A 19,256-nucleotide genomic window follows, 5' to 3' on the forward strand; every position below is an offset into this window, starting at 1 on the left:
CCCAAGCCAGGCCCTTTCCTTAGAAGCATGAGCACACAGAGCAGGCAGTACTTTAGAGAGAGGCTGGGAGCAGGAACCAGGAGGAAGGAAGCAAGGCTTCTGACGAACAGAACTTCTTGAAAATCGCAGAATAGGTAAAAAAACCCTTCAATAGTCCAGCGACCTCATTTGCGCTCAAATTATGACAATTTTTTTTCCGTTTTTATGAAAAACGGGCCGACGATGTCACGGAGCTCAAACGGCGGCGGCCATGTTGTTTGACGCGCTCGCGCGTCTCCAGGCAACAGGGTTATTATTTGAATGGTGCAGCAGGTGCAGTGGCATTGGCCCAAACGTTGTCAGAACACCTCTAAACACCTAATATTGCTTTGTTTCACTACTATACAGTCCGTCACCATTGCAGTGACCCTGCAGTTAAAAGGGTCTTGATTTGAATGGTGCAGCAGGTGCAGTGGCACTGGGACCAAAAGCTCTAGGGACCCCACTAAACGCAGAATATTGCTACATTTTACTATTAAACAGGCAGTCACAAGTGCAGTTACATGATATATACTAGGGTCATGATTTCAATGGTGGTGCAGTGGCACCGGGGCCAAAAGTTGTCAGAACTCCTCTAAACACCAAATATTGCTATATTTAACTACTAAACAATCAGTCACAAGAGCAGTTCCCTTGCAGGAACTAGTGTCAGGATTTCAATGGCGCAACAGGTGGAGAGACACCAAGACTCAAAGCTCTAGGAACCCCTCTAAACACCAAACATTGCAATAATTAACTACTAAACAGGCAGTCACAAGTGCAGTTACCTTCAGGCAATAGAGGAATGATTTGAATGGTGCAGGAGGTGCAGTGGCACCTTGGCCAAAAGTTGTCATAACGCCTCTAAACACCAAATATTGCTATATTTTACTACTAAACAGGCAGTCTCAAATGCAGTTATCTTGCAGTCACTAGGGGCATGATTTAAATGGTGCAGCAGACACAATGGCACCGAGCCAAAAAGAACTCCTCTAAACACATAATATTGCAATTCGATCAATTACTTCTATTATTTCCCTCTTTCATTTATTTATTCAAAATATTGCTATTATTTACCCGCACTGTACCACTAGCAACAGCACAATAGATTGCCTTTTTGCACATAAACATGTCATAGTACTTTATCAGTCTTTCTGTAACTTGTATTGTACAACTACTCACAAGCTACAACTTACAACAAAAAACAGTTTATTTTTAATCATTTAGGCGAAACCTAGTGCATTTACCAATCCTTGTTTAAATTAGTCGGATACAGGTCAGTCATATTGTATGGTGAGTAGTGATGAGATCACCTTCAGTTGACAGCAGGCCTGTTGAGGTCCATCCCCTAATGGCTAACTTGATAAAAGGTTTTCATTCAAGCAAATTATGCAAAATACTCAAGTTTGTGGCAAGTGGCATTTGTTCTCATTTTATAATCCAATTTAGCTGGTGCTGCGTCAAATTAACTTCACATGATTTTGAGATTGGTTTGTTTTCTACGGGTCTCAGAAATTGAACCCTTAGACATATGGGGTCAGCAATTTGCCGCAAACGTTGTACATTTTCATCTGTTGAGGGTGACCAAAAGTAATCCAGCAAGTCAACCATGTAATCCCTTTCCAAGGTCATATTAAATTGTGTGTTTTGTAAGCCTTGTACCCCAATCTTTTTTGCACTTTGGCTCACCGGGTTCTTTGGTTTATGCAGCTCGAGGTGTTCATAGCAGCGCTTTTGGTCACCTATTACTCCAAGGGAAACACTGCTTCTAAAACTTCGATATGAGGTAATCTTTGAGGTTGCGGTAGGGATTTTATGTTTTCTTCATATTATTGCAAGCCAGCAGTTCTTGCCTCTTTTGGGGTTATGAATACACTTCAAAATTGGATATAGAAGCCTTTCATCTTGACATTTTTAATGTAAAGTGAACAAGACCCAAAAGGGTATCTGAACGCTTAATTTAAAAGCAGTTACTACTGCATACTAGCAGTTGCAAGAGAGCAGTTCTACTAGTTTTGTTACATAACTTGCTATAAACAAACTTACAGCTATTAAAGCAAGTCTTGTGTGAGAAACTATTTCCAGAGAGTGATATAGTCTATGCCATGTGGATATGCGATGACAAAAACAATAGCTAAAGTTAAAAGATACATGGGCGGCCATTTTTACTTCCAAAATGGCTGTCAATATTATACCAAGATTAGGCAGAAATGGTTGCAGAGAGTTAGTAGTCCAATGTTTGTCAGTTGGATCAAGGCAACATATGTCATCAGGCGAGGTGTTGCGTACCAAATTGACTATTGGCACATAATTGTGTGCAAAGGCCGCTTTTATTGAGACCGGTGTGCATCACACCTGTTTTATCAAAAAGCCCATACAGAGTAAAGTAAATCTTGCTAATGCATGCTATTCCTACACAGAACCCCATCCTCCCCTACGTTTTCCCTCCTTGTTTTGCCACAACTATTCCCCAGAATGACACCATTTAAACCTTGTCTTTCACCAAAACTTGTGTCCAACATGACCTTTTCCTTATAAACATCTGTACACTGAATGACCCCCATCCCCTCCAGCTGATCCGTCTGTCCTGCAGCGAAACCAAACCTGTTTGTAATCTTAGCTACCATGTAAAATCTGGCAACGCCTGCTCAATAGCGACAAGACTAAGATACAACTCATACAGTGGTGGCTGGTGACATTTGAAATTGGTGAGCCGTAAAATGATAATCATACTGCACCGTTGCGAGCGAGCGTAGGGAGCGAGCCCGAACCCCCTAAGGAGGGTTCGGGGAGATTTCCCCCCAAGAAAATTTTGAAAAAAGAGTGGACAAATGGTATATTTTCAAGCAAATTTGAGAAAGCAGGAAGGTTAATAAAGCAATTGTGAAAGTGCAGTTATTACATTAATAAAGTGGTGTCATATGAAATCACAATTGAATTGTACTATCACATGTCTGTAGTGTTTACACTTAATCAATTATCTCATAATGCACAGAAACTCGATGGTATTGTTGTCTGGCTATTTTGACATTTTAACACACTGATATTAAAGGAGCCCAGTGCTATAAAAATGCACAGATTTATTCAAAAAGAAAGCAAAACACATTTAGCAGATCCTATTAAAAATGCTTTTCACCACAAATTAATAGTTTTATCTTGCAGCAGTCATAGGGCTGTAATTTTCTTAATAATATTTTATTAACACCTCCAAGTAAAATAGATTGTCAGTCTAAGCCATATACAACGCTGCTCTGTGCAGAGAACAAGCGTTGGTGTGCACACCTCTTGTGTCATTTATTCAGAAAACCACAGCTATTTTTTAGAAGATACCTTCAGTTTTGGGTTTACTCTTAACTCACATTATATGGCCCACGGAAGCACCTCTTTCCCTTAAGAATAAATGCTGTAGATGAAAATAATTCCACCTTCAAATTTGCTATGTAAGCCTCCCTAGGATGCACTTAAAGATTGAAGACATTGAACATTGAACCTTAAAAGAGACACATCATGTTTTTTAAGTATGAATGTCCTCCTGAAATGACAGCTTCTTTCAAAACACTAGTTATATTATGTTAATGCATATTTGTGTGAATAATGACGCATCTGAACAAAGAAGGGATCATTTTATACCCTGTTTTAATTATAATTACATCTTTAAGGTGTGAATTTGCAGCGGAAGACAAAAGCGATTCTCTCAGTACACCCGTTTGGGATGTTTACAGTATCTTGGCAAAATGGCCACTCCCCTGTCCTCTTAAACGCCTAAATACAAAAATAAACAGTAAAATGTGGTCCATTCTATTTTGCTAATCCTTATGAGAAGTATTGTGGCATATGTGCATATTTTTTAATAACTTTCGATCCTTTTTGATCCATTTGTGATGGAAATGTTTTTTTAAATCTGAAAGTTAAGCAGCAGATGGTTTGCATTATGTAGCAAGTGGGACACATTTTAAGTGGAAAAGCTGCAGCTGTAAATTGACATTTTCTTACTATATGCAGTTTCTTAATAGTGCGAAAACTTTTTTATCAATTTGCCATCAATCGATTTTCCTTTTAATCATCTGTAACCCACGTAGAACAGCCACTGCTCGTCCTACCCACTTTAATGTCGATTTACACTGGAGCAGCCTGGGAAAAAAGAACGAATTTACGTAATTTTCTCCCCTTATATTATCCTACCGTAAATAATCGAACTTCCATTCTTGAACTGGCATTGTCTCTGTGTTGCCAAAGTCAGTCACCGACCGAAGGCAAATAAATACATTTAAAAACTCAAGTTGGACGTGACAGGCAAGCCCCAGATAATTATTGTGTTATTGCTGTACAGTACGAGAGACAACTCACTCAGTCACAGTGGTCGGGACTCGGGACGGGACGGCTCAAGGTGCCACGTGCCCTCCGCACTCCACAGGGCCCAGAGAGATCGATGAGATCAGGACTGCAGTGTCGGAACTTGGTGCACTGCAGACTGAGTGACTGACAGTACTGGTGGTGACCGAGGAGGGAAGAAATGACCCAATCACTGCATGGCTTAACAATAAAGCCATACAGTGATTGGGCATTGCTAGTGGACGCTGGGTGCAAAGAACGAATTTACATAATTTTCTCCCCTTATATTATCCTACCTTAAATAATCGAACTCGGAACCTCCGTTCTTGAACTGGCATTGTCTCTGTGTTGCCAAAGTGAGTCACCGAAGGCAAATAAATACATTTAAAAACTCAAGTTGGCCGTGACAGGCAAGCCCCAGATAATTATTGTGTTATTGCTGTAAAGTACGAGAGACAACTGAGAACTCACTCAGTCACAGTGGTCGGGACTCGGGACGGGACGGCTCAAGGTGCCACGTGCCCTCCGCACTCCACAGGGCCCAGAGAGATCGATGAGATCACAGTGTCGGAACTTGGTGCACTGCAGACTGAGTGACTGTTACAGTACAGGTGGTGACCGAGGAGGGAAGAAATGACCCAATCACTGCATGGCTTAACAATAAAGCTCGGCGGGACCTCCCACGCGGTGCCAAGTCAATCATGTCTGCTACTGAGTGCAGACTAGACCGCGGAACCGCCGCCCTGGCGCTGCTCTATTACAGAGAGAGGCTCTCTCTTAAAGACAGCAGCGCCAGGATTGGAGTGTGCTGAAAAAGTTGCCGCCCATTTCTGAACATTGGGGTCTGTGGTTTGCGCCACGCCCCCCAGTTATCAGTATCTTCCTCATTAAGTGCAACTTGTGCATATGAGGAGTATCTAGGTCGCGAAAGGGAGTGCCCAGCCAAACCAACCCGCCATGCGTACAGTGTGCTTGTGCCGCACAGTGCGCATGTGCGGGCCACGGTATGAAGTGGTGCGTAGTTTGTATACATGGAAAGCAAGCCAAGCCGGTGTGACGTGACGCCGCCACGCGCTTTAAACATTTTGCGAGCATTATTATTTATATTTATTGACAATACACATAATGTATTTCGTGGCGGCGGCATTTTGTGGCGGCGGCAGGGGTGGCTGTGGGGCAACACGCCACCGCCCCAATGGACAAGCCGCCACTGAACTCATACAAGTCAGTGCTCTTTTATACAATTTACAAACTAAGAATGAAAACAATCTTGTACACCCGAAGCTGTCCCTTTCACTTCACTCTTGTAGCAACAATTTCTTTCTCTTCACCCTTCTTTCTTAAAGGGTGGGTGGGCTGCCCTAAATATTACGCCCTACCTGCCTCTTGTGGCCAGTTGAATACTTACCAAAAGAGGATCCTTCCCTGCCTACTCCTGCCTTTTAGCCCCGCCCCTTTTACCCGTAAACCAACCGCCAAGCTCCAAGCCCCTTTGGCATGCTCCACTCACCAGAAATTGAATTGTACTATCACATGTCTGTAGTGTTTACACTTAATCAATTATCTCATAATGCACAGAAACTCGATGGTATTGTTGTCTGGCTATTTTGACATTTTAACACACTGATATTAAAGGAGCCCAGTGCTATAAAAATGCACAGATTTATTCAAAAAGAAAGCAAAACACATTTAGCAGATCCTATTAAAAATGCTTTTCACCACAAATTAATAGTTTTATCTTGCAGCAGTCATAGGGCTGTAATTTTCTTAATAATATTTTATTAACACCTCCGAGTAAAATAGATTGTCAGTCTAAGCCATATACAACGCTGCTCTGTGCAGAGAACAAGCGTTGGTGTGCACACCTCTTGTGTCATTTATTCAGAAAACCACAGCTATTTTTTAGAAGATACCTTCAGTTTTGGGTTTACTCTTAACTCACATTATATGGCCCACGGAAGCACCTCTTTCCCTTAAGAATAAATGCTGTAGATGAAAATAATTCCACCTTCAAATTTGCTATGTAAGCCTCCCTAGGATGCACTTAAAGATTGAAGACATTGAACATTGAACCTTAAAAGAGACACATCATGTTTTTTAAGTATGAATGTCCTCCTGAAATGACAGCTTCTTTCAAAACACTAGTTATATTATGTTAATGCATATTTGTGTGAATAATGACGCATCTGAACAAAGAAGGGATCATTTTATACCCTGTTTTAATTATAATTACATCTTTAAGGTGTGAATTTGCAGCGGAAGACAAAAGCGATTCTCTCAGTACACCCGTTTGGGATGTTTACAGTATCTTGGCAAAATGGCCACTCCCCTGTCCTCTTAAACGCCTAAATACAAAAATAAACAGTAAAATGTGGTCCATTCTATTTTGCTAATCCTTATGAGAAGTATTGTGGCATATGTGCATATTTTTTAATAACTTTCGATCCTTTTTGATCCATTTGTGATGGAAATGTTTTTTTAAATCTGAAAGTTAAGCAGCAGATGGTTTGCATTATGTAGCAAGTGGGACACATTTTAAGTGGAAAAGCTGCAGCTGTAAATTGACATTTTCTTACTATATGCAGTTTCTTAATAGTGCGAAAACTTTTTTATCAATTTGCCATCAATCGATTTTCCTTTTAATCATCTGTAACCCACGTAGAACAGCCACTGCTCGTCCTACCCACTTTAATGTCGATTTACACTGGAGCAGCCTGGGAAAAAAGAACGAATTTACGTAATTTTCTCCCCTTATATTATCCTACCGTAAATAATCGAACTTCCATTCTTGAACTGGCATTGTCTCTGTGTTGCCAAAGTCAGTCACCGACCGAAGGCAAATAAATACATTTAAAAACTCAAGTTGGACGTGACAGGCAAGCCCCAGATAATTATTGTGTTATTGCTGTACAGTACGAGAGACAACTCACTCAGTCACAGTGGTCGGGACTCGGGACGGGACGGCTCAAGGTGCCACGTGCCCTCCGCACTCCACAGGGCCCAGAGAGATCGATGAGATCAGGACTGCAGTGTCGGAACTTGGTGCACTGCAGACTGAGTGACTGACAGTACTGGTGGTGACCGAGGAGGGAAGAAATGACCCAATCACTGCATGGCTTAACAATAAAGCCATACAGTGATTGGGCATTGCTAGTGGACGCTGGGTGCAAAGAACGAATTTACATAATTTTCTCCCCTTATATTATCCTACCTTAAATAATCGAACTCGGAACCTCCGTTCTTGAACTGGCATTGTCTCTGTGTTGCCAAAGTGAGTCACCGAAGGCAAATAAATACATTTAAAAACTCAAGTTGGCCGTGACAGGCAAGCCCCAGATAATTATTGTGTTATTGCTGTAAAGTACGAGAGACAACTGAGAACTCACTCAGTCACAGTGGTCGGGACTCGGGACGGGACGGCTCAAGGTGCCACGTGCCCTCCGCACTCCACAGGGCCCAGAGAGATCGATGAGATCACAGTGTCGGAACTTGGTGCACTGCAGACTGAGTGACTGTTACAGTACAGGTGGTGACCGAGGAGGGAAGAAATGACCCAATCACTGCATGGCTTAACAATAAAGCTCGGCGGGACCTCCCACGCGGTGCCAAGTCAATCATGTCTGCTACTGAGTGCAGACTAGACTGCGGAACCGCCGCCCTGGCGCTGCTCTATTACAGAGAGAGGCTCTCTCTTAAAGACAGCAGCGCCAGGATTGGAGTGTGCTGAAAAAGTTGCCGCCCATTTCTGAACATTGGGGTCTGTGGTTTGCGCCACGCCCCCCAGTTATCAGTATCTTCCTCATTAAGTGCAACTTGTGCATATGAGGAGTATCTAGGTCGCGAAAGGGAGTGCCCAGCCAAACCAACCCGCCATGCGTACAGTGTGCTTGTGCCGCACAGTGCGCATGTGCGGGCCACGGTATGAAGTGGTGCGTAGTTTGTATACATGGAAAGCAAGCCAAGCCGGTGTGACGTGACGCCGCCACGCGCTTTAAACATTTTGCGAGCATTATTATTTATATTTATTGACAATACACATAATGTATTTCGTGGCGGCGGCATTTTGTGGCGGCGGCAGGGGTGGCTGTGGGGCAACACGCCACCGCCCCAATGGACAAGCCGCCACTGAACTCATACAAGTCAGTGCTCTTTTATACAATTTACAAACTAAGAATGAAAACAATCTTGTACACCCGAAGCTGTCCCTTTCACTTCACTCTTGTAGCAACAATTTCTTTCTCTTCACCCTTCTTTCTTAAAGGGTGGGTGGGCTGCCCTAAATATTACGCCCTACCTGCCTCTTGTGGCCAGTTGAATACTTACCAAAAGAGGATCCTTCCCTGCCTACTCCTGCCTTTTAGCCCCGCCCCTTTTACCCGTAAACCAACCGCCAAGCTCCAAGCCCCTTTGGCATGCTCCACTCACCAGAAATCCTTGGGAGGGAGGGGGTTCTAGGCTCCCAGCAGCCTGACCCCCACCCCCCACCCCTCAACCCCATCCCCACACAGGCCCCATTATGCTGTAATAGGTGCTGGAGAAAAAAGATGTAGCATTCATCCTTCCCGAGTGTTGCCCTTCGATAGGAAGGCCAGCCCTCTATATGACTGCCTCTTTGTGTCCTGAATTTATTAAGAGTAAAAAAGCGAGTCACTGCCTGTAAAATTAATAGCTGTCTTCGGATAGCCAAATCTTCCATAGTTCAGTGCTGTAATGTGTCAAAGTTCTCTGAGGTCTGCAGCCTGCTGTGTGTCAGAAACCCTGCCGCTCAGATGTTTAAGAGAGGTACTGTAATCCACGTTTCAGGCAGCCAACTGCCTTCTGTGTTTTAAAGACCGTGCCTTATCCATAGACTTTTGTGCTTTGTCGACTCCTCTGTGCTCTACAGGTGTGATATCCGTGGGCTCTAGGCCCACATGCTGTTGAAGGAGACATAAACCGACACCGGAAACATAGTTGCTCGTAATGGCCAGGAGTACGTGCATTCGGGCTCCTTTATTAGCAGGGAACCTAAATGGTAACACCTGTGTTGGATGGGTGTGGGTGAGAGTATAGGCCAGCCCTTAAGGGAGTGGCTAGCACAACATTCAATTGTGTCCAACGGGACACAACACTCCTCCCAACTCATATGAAAACAAAAACAACAAACAAAAGTCCAACCTGTAGGAAGGAATGAGAAAACAGCTAAAACTTCAAGCCCCACAGTGAAGGACAGCAGTGGAAGGGTGCAGCTGGAAGCACCTGGGGATCTTGGCATGTGTCCATATTTTAACCAGGTACATCTGGACACGAACACAGTGCTGACGAAGTCTGCCCTTCCAGCTGGTGGGGCAAAGTAAAATCCACCTCTCACGCTCGAGGAGGCCCTTTAAATGAGTTGCCACAAGACCGCCTATGGGCTGCACTGGGTCTGCACATGTCCGCTTCTAGACAACCGCAAGACCACCTCGGAGCCTCCGCCTAGTCACTCGCGCAACTACATCGCACTTTAGACTAGTGTGACTCGCCATAACTGTTTTAAATGGTGCTAAGCTAAGCACTAGACTTTTAATAAAATGGTTATATTCACTCTGCAAATTTTAACGTACAGATTGCTGGTGTTTTAATTATGTTAAATGTAAATTTAATTCTTGCGGTGCATATTGCGATAATTTCTATTAATCTGCAATAAAGAGTTTACTTCCTATATTTGTGTGAGCTGTGATATGTCTGTACATTGAACATTATTGTGTAAATGGGGAGTGATTGCAAACAATGTACAAATAACAGACTACCATAAGGAGAAGGAGTAACAACATCAGTTGGACATTTCTAGACAGTGCACTAGACAGGGTTACAATGGAACAGATAGCAATTTGGCCAGAATCACACAACATGCTAGATCCATTATTGAAATCCAGGTCTGCAGGATAACTCTGCCATGGCCGGTCCCAAGCATGGCTGCAAAAGGAGGAGGTTATGCTGATTATGCTTCAGGCTAGTTAACTCAACATGTAAAAATTTGTAACTACATAAACTCCAACCAAATGACATCCGGCCTTGCGATAGAAGAATATTCTTCACAGAGATCTATGGAAGCCAAAAAGAAGATCCACCTCTTTCAACCAAGATCATCACCGTCAAGACATAGAGCATGAGGACCATGCACGAGCCAGGCAAGACAGTCTAAACAGAAGAGGAGATAAAAAACTACAAACGTGCCCTGCTTGGCATCAGCGAGACCAGATGGGCACAGTCCGGACAGAAAATACTGTCTCCAGGACGAATGCTGATGTATTCTGGCCATGAGGAAGAGAATGCCTCACAAACTTAGTGAGTAACAATGATGCTATCGCCAACAAATCTCTGATTGGATGGGAAGCACACTGTGCCCGAATCATCAAAGCGACCTTCTGCACAAAGAAAAAGAGAATCATCATGAGCTTTATCGAGTGCCATGCACCTACAAATTACAGTGAAGAAGAGGAAATAGAACAGTTTTAAAACAAACTCCAGTCCATCCTGGAGAAGTGCCCTGAGAGAGCCATACTGATGGGGGACCTCATTACCAAAATTGGAAGAAACAATATCAGGTACACTGAAGTAATAGGCAACAATAGCCTTGTCGACATGAATGAGAATGGTGAAGCACTTGCAGATCTTGGCACCCTGAACATTCTGGTGATAGGCAGCAGTGTGTTCACACGCAGAAGAATACACAAGGCAACATGGGTGTCACCAGACCATTTAGCAGAGAATCAAATTGACCATATCTGCATTGCCAAAAGTTCCGGAGGTCTCTGCAGGATGTGAGAGCGATGAGAGGAGCAGATATGGTGTCAAACCATCACCTTGTAATGGCCAGGCTGAAGCTAAAGCTGAAGAAAGCATGGATGGAACCAGCAAACCAGCGCCAGGGATATGACACCACTCTCATCAAAGATGCAACGACTGGAGTGGGTGCAGTAAATTTAACCCCTGAGAAGTTCATCACTTCCCCTACTGTAGCACAGGCTGGAGTGGGAATAGTAACACTCTGAAGGCCAACGCTTTCCCTACTGTTCTACAGACTGGAGAAGGAATACTAAATTTAACCCCTCTGAAGTTCATCACTTTCCCTACTGCTGCACAGGCTGGAGTGGGAATGGAAAATCTTCCCCACCTCTGGAGTCCAACAGTTTCCCTACAGTTGTACAGACTGGAGTGAGAATAGTAAATCTTGCCTCTCCGATATCCAACACTTTTCCTGCTGTTGCACAGTCTGGAGTGGGAATAGTACATCGTATTCTTCCGAAGTCTAGCGCTTTTCCTACTGTTGCATAAATTGGAATAAGAATAGCAAATCTAACCCTCCAAAGTCCAACACTTTCAGTACTGTTGCTTGGACCAGAGTGGTATTAATAATTTTAACCCCTCCGAGGTCCAAAACGTTCCCTACTGTTGCACAGAGTAGAGTGGGCATAGTAAATTTAACCCCTCTGGAATCCAAAACTCTACCTACTGTAGCACAGAGTGAAGTGGGAATAGTGAATATTTAAATAGTAACTGTTTACTGTATTTTTAGTAAATGTGTTTTATGCGGTTTTAAATTTGTAATATTTAATTTATTGTCTAAATTGAAATGTTTGAATGGTTTATATTGTTTATAGTTTTATTGTGCATGTAGTGTATATATATGTGTGTGTGTTTATTTCAAAGTAATACATAAAGAAAATGATTGATATAATATAAAAGAAATCATTTTTATATACATCCATTATATAAACTCACACATATACTTATATATGTGTGTGTTTATATATTTTTATATAGTATTAAATATTAGTGGAATTAATTTAAATACATTTTATTAACTTTATATACTAAAATATCCAATATTTACAAATTTAAATTCTATTTATGTTACAAATTCGATATTTTTTATATTTTTGGATGATATTAGTGTCAATGATATTTTTCTGTTATTTTTGTGCATTCCATTATAAGTATAGGGACACAATATTTTGATAAACAATATTTTGAACACAATATTCATATCAAACGATATTGTTTACCTCGATATTGTGTCAGCAATCCGTTTCATATATCACGTCTCAAATTCACATGCTTTTTCACTTTAAAGGTACCATCGAGGGAAAATGGTTTGTTCTTGTCACCAGAAGTGATACTGCTCTAGTCTTTAATCCACAAACGTGTGTAAATCCTTGTTGACTGCCATGTTATAAGTGGGTGCAATTCAGGCGGCAATTTGTCTCTCTTACAAAAGGGAATAGAGGATTTCCTAAATGAAATTCCAATTTTTTTTTACTAAAGTCACTCTATTAAACCACTTGTTACAAACCACTTCAATCCTCCACACTATCCAAAAATAACCACTCCAAGCACAACTCTTGCCATGAACTAACCAACTCTAGTGCAGCATCCAACCATGTAATTAACAAATTATAGCACAATTCACAGCACAATCTACTAATTGCAGCACATCCAGCTCAAAGGTTAGCCAATTACAGCGCGTCACTGCGTGTCACCATACAGCAAACAAATCACAGCGCAACTCACTGCGAATTCATGCCACTTCCATGATTAAATGATAAACAATTATTGATGGCTTTACCTTAGAAAAAAGTAAAAGGGAAAAACAAACATCTTCAAAAAAAAGTTACATAAACAGATCTTCAGGGAGCGGTAGCGGACTCCTAATCAGTGCGTTAACTCGCGTGCACCAAAGAATAAACAATTACTAATCTAGACTAATATGCATTCAAAACTAGACCTTTGATAAATCCGAATCATGGTCTGGAAGTGGTGCCTCACAACACACACCTCAATTTTAGCAGATATGTTTCAACAACAAGTCTTTTTCTCAAGATCTTGGCATTTTGACAAAATCTGATAATCAAATCACAAACTGAAACAATAAACACATCAATCACAATAAGTGCATTCTATAAACGTAATGAACACCTAAAACTTCATTTCACACACCTAGCCCTCTTGGACCCAATTAGTGGGCATAACTCAAAAGTGAAACTAAAATATCAAAGTCACAATAACCAACGCTCCTACTATCACACGAACCAAAGATGCATAGCCAAAGTGTGCACAACCTGAATGCATTTTTCATGGCACTAAAAAGCCAACCTACAAATCCCACAATGCAATATAAACACACAAAAATACTTTTTCAATGGCACTCTATACAACGACACATCACTCTATTTATACTCCTGTCTCTTTAATTCATGGGTCTGCTTGAGGAACGAGGGAACAGTGCCATCAATCCAAACAGGACTATTGGGATGCGGGAGTCCCGAGTGAATAGTGGCAATTTATAATGCATATCCCATCCCTGGTGTCCTTCTTCAACCTGATGGAGTGGTAATTTCTTCTGGTAATTTCTCAATGCAAAACCCTCATGCTACCTCTAATTTATCGCTGAAAAGGTGTTGGGCCCTTCACACCATGTATTACCTTCAGGAGATTTTAAATAATCATGGACAGTAGAAACTGCAATTATTATTCAAGCCAATAAAGAGAGTTGTTGAGTATTTTAAAGGGTTTTATTTTCTAGTCAATAGTTAATTTTTCTCTGACCCTTTATTCATTAGTAAAATATCAATCAGGTTACAGAATTTGGAAAACAGGAAAAATAGCATTATAGTCTGCATATAAGCATTACATGTAGGAAAGAAAATGTGGCGCAAAATTCTTAAAGGGTTTGTAAGAAAAATAGTCTTGCAAGGCTAATCAATAATTAAATAGTTTGCAAAAAATCTCCCATTAAGAGAAATAAATGCATAAGACAAATAAATCTTTTCAGACCTAATTAATTAGTCAAAGCATAAACTTAAAGTTTAGCATCTAAATCTAAAGAGCCTTTCTATCTGTTGCTGCTCTGTGCATCTCTGTGTCTAAAGAGCAAACAGCCCGCCCTTCACAGGCCTCAAAGGAATGTGGCCGGCAGTGCCAAAATATGACGTGGAAGCAAGAAACCTCCCCCTGACTCTCCTCGGATGCCCATGGCTGCACCCGTGATGATCTCGTACTAACCCATAGAATGAAGCAACGCCTAAGCAAAAATGAGCAAGAAGCCAGCTGAGCTAAGAAAGCCAGCCCCTCCTCCGGAGAGGACAATATTTATACTCTAATCCTTGGCAGACTACACAAAGATGTTTCATTTTCAGGAAAACTTGTACGTGATTGGTCAGTCATGATGGCATGAGGTCTAACCTTACTGACTCATTGAAAATTCTAGAGCATACCAGTTTTAACAAAAGAAGCGCAAATGATTTAATACATTTTATATGTTTGCAACTTTTACTAGGAAAAATGTTTCATTCTAATTCCTCCTTCCTTCCTTTCACAGCGCAGCCAGGGCGGAAACTTTAGCTAACTGGTACCTTGGCATAATCACAAGAATGTACAGTTCAAGATGTCCTTGACTTCTTGTAATGAGGAAAGCTGGCTCAGTCTGCGCATGCACCCTTCTCTTTACAAGTCATAGCCTTGATGGATTCACAAGCAGCCATTTAATTGTAGGCCCCAAAAATAAAACAAACACAAAGGTAATATTAATTTCATGTAAATCAACCCATTATGTTTCCCAACTCCATACTAATACCCCTTATAAATGTTTACCTAGCCAAGCTGTTAGTTTCAAGCACCTTTTCAATTATTTATGTTCAACATGCAAAAATGTGCAATGTGCAACATAGCATTTTCATGCATTTAGTGTAAAATTTAAAAGCACACACAGTTAATATAGCGCACACAGTTAATACAGCACACACAGCAACATGCTTTAATGTTTTAGATAGCTTTTCATGCAAAAAGCATTTAGTCCCATGTGTAGTGTTTGGTGCATTATTAATTCACACACATTATAAAAAGAGGTGTTATTAACTGAAAATATTTATCAAAATATGCAACAAGTCAAAGTCTTTTAAGACAGAAATAGTGAATTTAGATTACAAGGGATGAGCTGGGAAGAGAGAAACACATTTAATTAATCTTCAAAGCTAAAAAGGGCACTTTTCTCTACATTGCAAAAAAAAAACACATGTTAATTCAGCAAAAGCATTTTCAGACTGAATAGGCCTCACTTTCATGTTTTTCATGTGCCATGTTTTTTAACTTGCACCAAAATGTGCGTGGCAATTTAAATGCAGCCTGTCGGAAGCACAAAAAAATAAAACAATGCCTGACTGCAGATGAAATCTGCTCCATCAAACCTGAATTGGTAATACAACTGTAGCTACTTAATATACAAGGACACATTCTCATGATAAATCAACGCGGTACCAATATTTGAGGCCTTGGGAGCTTTCACTCTCAGTGAAACAGTGTGTTACAGAAACATCACTCTGTACCTCGAAAGTGACCATTTTTAGGTCTCACATAGCGTTGCAGTGCAACGCGCTGCTCGCTTTGCGACGCATGCAGTATACATTATAGTAGGGGGAAGCTCCGCCCACTTTCCAAGCATCTTTTTCTTTGGCTTAAATTATAAATCCTGCATTCTCATTGGTTTTGAGCTTGTTAGTCCCTCCTCTTGAGAGCCATGTCATAATTTTTCTCCTTCCATGGCTATCAGCCCCTTTACTTTAAATACTCTTTTGTTCCCCTACCTCCCCCGTTCCCTCCCGCAGTTTGTAACTTCTCTGCCCACCATCACCCCCCTTCTCCCGTTCGTATGTTCTTGGACGGCCACACTTTTGTTTACAATGCAATATTGCATTTGTAAATGCTTGTTTTCTCCTGGGATTGGCTGGGTGAGTTTGCACTATATTTTGCCTGACCTGTCCAGATGGCTATATAACGCATGTGTTCAGCAGCCGCTATACAGACGCCCCTCCGCACAAAGAGGAGGGTGTTTACCAGAACCCAGACAGCCACCCAGCAGAGCAGGAAGCGAAGCGTGCTGCAGTGCTGGCAGGTTTGGGAAGCCGGTCAGATCTGATTCACGGGGGCTTGCGCGTCTGTATATTTTGGTTAAGTAACTCCCTCGGCGAACCTCCCAGCCTGAGTCAAGAGGGAGCTTTATTTCTCTGGTTCTTGCAAAATACGATTAAGAGGGAGCTTTATTTCTCTGGTTCTTGCAAAATACGACTTGACCCCCCCTGCACACCAACGTTTCAGTAGCGCTGTAGCAGAGGACCCTGGCTTCTTTTTACATAGTTTTAAAGTGCACAGCTCTTTTTTCAGTTATATCCTAACAGAAGCTCATGTTAGTAAAATAACATTTTCTTTTAAAAGGATGAGCTTTGTCTAAAACCGCCCATATACTTTAGTCCGCTGCACGCTGGACAACTGTACACAATAAATCTCACATTGGGCAAAAGAGGTTTGACCTGACAGAGGCACAATGTAAGCGATGGCTGGCTGCTATTCATAGCACTCCGTTTGCCATAGCATCTGCCAGTCTGCGCAGTGTTTTACATATAGTAAGTTTCTGCCTAGTACAAACCTTGTGGTACAAACAAAAACATGCTTATGGGTGTTATTAATAGTTTACATGCAACTTTTAATCAAATGGAATTGTGAAGTTCGCTATGCCTTTAAGTTTCCTGTTTAAATCTGCTGCTTCGGTCTGTTTCCTATTCATATTACACTGTTTACCTTCCTTCGGATGTGTGCTCAGCTTGCTTCGGCGCCCATCGTTGCTTCCAATTTCTTGCATCTTCCACGTTTCCCACTGTTTGTCTGTCTTGTAAGTTTTATATTAACTTGCAGAGATTGTTCATGTAAAAGGAATTATATTTTTTGGGGGTTCTAGCAGGCTTGTTGAAGAGAGCGGCTCAACTTAATTTTTTCCTTGCGGTTTATTATGATTATTGGCAATCCTTAATTGCCAAACTAGAAAGCGGAGGTTTTCCTATCTGAAGGCTAGGATCAGGAATACATATTCGAAGGGTATAAATATGCACTGGCGGTCTCCTTTGCCCGGACTCTGCTTGTTTCCAGGTTTCACACTCACTCAGGTACCATTCTTATGAGCTTTCATATCAAAAACCGTGTTTTCATTCTATTGCGTTTTAATTCCAAAATTAGATTTATTTTCAACGAATTGCTAAGTTTTCATGACATTGGCCAGCTGACGTTGCCTCCAGTAGGAACCACATTGCCAGATGCCTCTGTCGTCTCGGCGGCAGCCATGCAGTGAACAGGGCAGCTGTAGATGTCTGACTGTTAATTTGCATGTTATGATGGGCAGTTTCTGTACGGTTCGACGATCTTCGATTACTTGGTGCACTCGAAGTTTACTATCCATGAAAGTATTTCTATTACAACATACCTGTTGGAAAACGAGGCAACATCTGTGAGGCCTGCACAAATAGCATGACTACATTTGTCCTTCACTGGGAACCAAACACCCAATTGTAGCGCCTGACTCTCAGAGGGTAGCGTTGCAGAGCAGTCTGAGGCTTACTCAAGGGAGGTTGTGTGGGCTAGTAATCGCCATTTGCAGGTGCGCAAAAATAACACTCAATAATTGATAGTCCAGTCTGTACTTTGCTTTATAAAAGTAAGAGTACATTTATTAAACACACACACTACTCAATACTATGCACCAATTTACAAATATACATAAGCTGTTGGAATTACTTTGTGACATTGCATAACATCTACATCCCTCCCGCAGGGGGGGTGGGGTCCAGTAATACCACTCCCATGTATGCACATCATCTTGCCCCCAATGCAGTTAGTTGAACATAGCCGGGAGCGAGGGACCTGCGCACTGGCACCATCCCAGTGGCGACCCCCCTCCCAGTATATCAACAAGCATTTAAATTAGGGAACACTGTCTTGGTGACACACAACCCTGACTGCGCATTTCCTACTGACCATGTAGTATGCACCTCTACATCTTAAGGGCTAGCAGTCTGGGTTCTTCACCATAGCGCAGCAGCAAGAATACATGTTTAAGCACCACTTTAGAATGATAGTACTCATAGCATTTGGGTATCATTAAAAAGCATTGCAATTACAGCCCCTAAAGGCATCACAGATTAAATGACAGGATTCCGCATATACAGCCAGACACCCTAACAGGAATGTCTGACAACATAACCCCACTTTGCTTATGACATCACCTTACACCAGTATTTCACATTACACATGTGACCTTCAGTCCCTCTAAAAGAAGTAACATAAGTAAAAGCATTTCTGGTGCAATTACACCTCTTCATCTCCAGGAGATGCCCTTCTCCAGACATCCCCAACTCAGTCCTTCAGTCCTGGATGCACTTCTCCATAAACCCTCAGCTGTAAAACAAAAGTTCCAGTCCAGAAGGTGTTAAATGCAGACTGCGCCTTTGAGGGGTTATTCCTTTCAAGTCCCCATGTGACTTAGGGAAGGACTCCTCTTCATGCTAGGGGGGAGACTGCGCTTCTCCAGCAGCTCCCCTAGCACCTTTGCACATGTATTGTGGTGACCCCGCTCTCCAGGGGCCACCACCAGCCGTGAAAATGCTGGGTTGCCCTTGCAGGCCGGTTCTGGCCCCCACTCTTTTTCCGGTGTCCCGGTCCCACTCGGGACCTCCGCCTTTCCTTCTGCTGGGGTCCCGGTCCCACCCGGGACCCCCACATGCCTTCTTGATGGAGGGCAGCCTGGGAAACCCACCCCCGGCTGCCCCCTGCCGGCTCCCCACGCAGCCAGCACCCTCGTGTGCTGCCGCGGGAGCCGGCTGGGAACTTCTGGTCTGCCCGCTCCAGCGGGCAGACGCAGCTTCTTCCTCCGGTCCGCTGGACCGTGGGGGAGTGCGGCGGCACTCCGCCGGCCTCCTCATTCCTTCTGGGGTCTGGGGCCCCTCCTCCTCTTTGCGAGGCGCATGCCAGCACTCCCTGTCGGGTCTCATCTTTGCCGGGGGGCAGGGTGGGCTCCTGGCACCCCGTAGGGGACAGACTTCACGGGGAGCGCTACAGCGCAC

At 42.6% G+C, this 19,256-nt stretch overlaps 1 protein-coding gene across 1 annotated transcript in view; it reads left to right on the forward strand.

Annotated features, from left to right (window-relative positions):
• Positions 1 to 19,256, forward strand: part of LOC144822716 (ADP-ribosylhydrolase ARH1-like) — a 506,468-nt gene that overhangs the window by 320,726 nt on the left and 166,486 nt on the right. The gene's annotated exons all lie outside the window — the stretch shown is intronic.

Source organism: Lissotriton helveticus, chromosome 3_1 (genome assembly GCF_964261635.1).
Source record: "Lissotriton helveticus chromosome 3_1, aLisHel1.1, whole genome shotgun sequence".
Lineage (NCBI taxonomy): Eukaryota > Metazoa > Chordata > Amphibia > Caudata > Salamandridae > Lissotriton > Lissotriton helveticus.